The sequence below is a fragment of the Calliopsis andreniformis genome, unplaced genomic scaffold (assembly GCF_051401765.1).
Source record: "Calliopsis andreniformis isolate RMS-2024a unplaced genomic scaffold, iyCalAndr_principal scaffold0019, whole genome shotgun sequence".
Taxonomy (NCBI): Eukaryota; Metazoa; Arthropoda; class Insecta; order Hymenoptera; family Andrenidae; genus Calliopsis; species Calliopsis andreniformis.
Window position 1 is genome coordinate 5,924,236 of NW_027480431.1, and position 4,125 is coordinate 5,928,360.

The window sequence follows — 4,125 nt, forward strand, 5'->3', positions numbered from 1 at the left end:
ATAACTTTCACACTGGCTGCAATTATTCGTTTTATACGATGCAAAAGCTGTTGCATCTTTATTGTATTTTATTCTTCTGGCGTTGACTTCTAAGGCCGTAGCTATGAGATGTGGTGGAGCAACGCCCTAGAGTGACGCCTAGGTTGCCCGGAACGTAGAAATGACCATATCTTTCACACAGTTTGCAATTATTAATTTTATTCGATGGCAAAGCTGTTGTATTTATATTGTATTTTATGCTTCCGGCAGTGACTTCTTAGGCCCTAACTATTCGATCTGGAGGCGCAATGCCCCAGAGTTAAGTCTAGGATGCCCGAAACGCCGAAATGATCATTACTTTCACGCTTATTGCAATTATTCCTGTAATACGATGAAAAGACTGTTGTATTTTTATTGTATCTTATGCTCATGGTGTTGACTTCTAAGGCCCTAACTATTCGATCTGGTGGAGCAACACCCTAGAGTGAAGCCTAGGTTGCCGGAACGTCGAAATGACCAGAACTCTCACACTGGTTGCAATTATTCGCTTTATACGATGGAAAAGCTGTTGTATTTATATCGTATTTTATGCTTCTGGCGTTGACTTCTTAGGCCCTAACTATTCGACCTGGTGGAGCAACGCCCTAGAGTGAAACCTAGGTTGCCGAGAACGTAGAAATGACCATTACATTCACACTGGTTGCAATTATTCCTGTTATACGATGAAAAAACTGTTGTATTATAATTGTATTTTATGCTTTTAGCGATGAATTCTAAGTCAAGAGCTATTCGATCTGGTGGAGCAACGCCCTAGAGTGACGCCTAGGTTGCCCGGAACGTAGAAATGACGATAACTTCCACACTGGTTGCAATTATTCGTTTTATACGATGGAAAAGCTGTTGTATTTATATCGCATTTTATGCTTCTGGCGTTGACTTCTTAGTCCCTAACTATTCCATCTGGTGGAACAACGCCCTAGGGTGAAGCCTAGGTTGCCCGGAAAGTAGAAATGACCATAACTTCCACACTGGTATCAATTATTCGTTTTATACGATGGAAAAACTGTACTATTTATTTTGTATTTTATGCTTCGGGCGTTCACTTCTTAGGCCCTAACTATTCGAACTGGTGAAACAACGCCCTAGGGTGAAGCCTAGGTTGCCCGGAACGTAGAAATGAACATAACTTTCACACTGGTAGCAATTATTCGTTTTATACAATGGAAAAACTGTTCCATTTATTTTGTATTTTATGCTTCGGGCGTTGACTTCTGAGGCCCTAACTGTTTGATCTGGTGGAGCCACGCCCTAGAGTGAAGCCTCGGTTGCCCGGAACGTAGAAATGACCATAACTTTCACACTGGTTATAATTATTCCTGTTCTACGATGGACAAACTGTTGCATCTTTATTGGATTTTATGCTTCTGGCGTTGACTTCTAAGGCCCTAACTATTCGATCTGGTGGAGCAACGCCCTAGGGTGAAGCCTAGGTTGGCCGGAATGTAGAAATGTCCATAACTTTCACACTGGTTGCAATTATTCGTTTTATACGATTGAAAAGCTGTTGTATTTATATTGTATTATATGCTTCTGGCGTTGACTTCTTAGGCCCTAACTGTTCCCTCTGGTGGATCATCGCCCTAGAGTGAAACCTACGTTGCCCGGAACGTAGAAATGACCATTACCTTCACACTGGTTGCAATTATTCCTGTTATACGATGGAAAAACTGTTGTATTTTAATTGTATTTTATGCTTTTAGCGATGAATTCTAAGTCCCTAGCTATTGGATCTGGTGGAGCAACGCCCTAGAGTGACGCCAGGGTTTCTCGGAACGTAGAAATGACCATTACTTTCACACTGGTTGCAATTATTCGTTTTATACGATGGAAAAACTGTTCTATTTATTTTGTATTTTATGCTTCGGGCGTTGACTTCTAAGGACCTAACTATTCGATCTGGTGGAACAACGCCCTAGGGTGAAACCTACGTTGCGCGGAACGTAGAAATGACCATTACTTTCACACTGGTTGCAATTATTCGTTTTATACGATGGAAAAGCTGTTGTATTTATATCGTATTTTATGCTTCTGGCGTTGACTTCTTAGGACCTAACCATTCGATCTGGTGGAGCAACGCCCTAGGGTGAAGCCTAGGTTGCCCGGAAAGTAGAAATGACCATAACTTTAATCCTGGTTGCAATCATTCGTTTTATACGATGGAAAAACTGTTGCATCTTTATCGTATTTTATGCTTCGGGCGTGGACTTCTAAGGCCCTAACTATTCGATCTGGTGGAGCAACTCCCTAGAGTGAAGCCTAGGTTGCCCGGAACGTAGAAATGACCATAAGTTTTACAGTGGTAGCAATTATTCGTTTTATACAATGGAAAAACTGTTCTATTTATTTTGCATTTTATGCTTCGGGCGTTGACTTCTAAGGACCTAACTGATTGATCTGGTGGAGCAACGCCCTAGAGTGAAGCCTAGATTGCCCGGAACGTTGAAATGACCAGTATTATCACACTGTTTGCAGTTATTCCTGTTATACGATGGAAAAACTGTTGCATCTTTATTGCATTTTATGCTTCTGGCGTTGACTTCTAAGGACCTAACTATTCGATCAGGTGGAGCAACGCCCTAGAGTGACGCCTAGGTTGCCCGGAACGTAGAAATGACCAGTACATTCACACTGGTTGCAGTTATTCCTGTAAAACGATGGAAAAACTGTTGCATCTTTATTGTATTTTATGCTTCTGGCGTTGACTTCTAAGGCCCTAACTATTCGATCTGGTGGAGCAACGCCCTAGGGTGAAGCCTAGGTTGGCCGGAATGTAGAAATGTCCATAACTTTCACACTGGTTGCAATTATTCGTTTTATACGATTGAAAAGCTGTTGTATTTATATTGTATTATATGCTTCTGGCGTTGACGTCTTAGGCCCTAACTATTCCCTCTGGTGGATCAACGCCCTAGAGTGAAACATACGTTGCCCGGAACGTAGAAATGACCATTACCTTCACACTGGTTGCAATTATTCCTGTTATACGATGGAAAAACTGTTGTATTTTAATTGTATTTTATGCTTTTAGCGATGAATTCTAAGTCCCTAGCTATTCGATCTGGTGGTGCAACGCCCTAGAGTGACGCCAGGGTTTCTCGGAACGTAGAAATGACCATTACTTTCACACTGGTTGCAATTATTCGTTTTATACGATGGAAAAACTGTTCTATTTATTTTGTATTTTATGCTTCGGGCGTTGACTTCTAAGGACCTAACTATTCGACCTGGTGGAGCAACGCCCTAGGGTGAAGCCTAGGTTGCCCGGTACGTAGAAATGACCATCACTTTCAAACTGGTTGCAATTATTCCTGTTATAGGATGTAAAAACTGTTGTATTTTTATTGCATTTTATCCGTCGGGCATTGACTTCTAAGGCCCTAGCTATTCCATCGGTTGGAGCAACGCCCTAGGGTGAAGCGTAGGTTGCCCGGGAAGTAGAAATGACCATAACTTTCATACTCGTTGCAATTATTCGTTTTATATGATGGAAAAACTGTTGTATTTATATTGTATTTTATGCTTCTGGCGTTCACTTCTTAGGCACTAACTATTCGATCTGGTGGAACTGCAACCTAGGGTAAAGCCTAGGTTGCCCGGAACGTAGAAATGGCCATAACTTTCACACTGGTTGCTATTATTCGTTTTATACGATGGAAAAACTGTTATATTTATATTGTATTTTATGCTTCTGTCGTTGACTTCTTAGGCCCTAACTATACGATCTGGTGGAACAACGCCCTACAGTGAAGCCTAGGTTGCCTGGAACGTAGAAATGACAATTACTTTCACACTGTTTGCAGTTATTCCTGTTACATGATGGAAAAACTGTTGCACCTTTATTGTATTTTATGCTTCTGGCGTTGATTTCTAAGGCCCTAACTATTCGATCTGGTGGAGCAACGTCCTAGTGTGAAGCCTAGGTTGCCCGGAACGAAGAAATGACCATAACTTTCACACTGGTTGCCATTATTCGTTTTATACAATGGAAAAACTGTCATATTTATATTATATTTTATGCTTCTGGCGTTGACTTCTTTGGCCCCAACTATTCGATCAGGTGGAGCAACGCCCTGGAGTGAAGCCTAA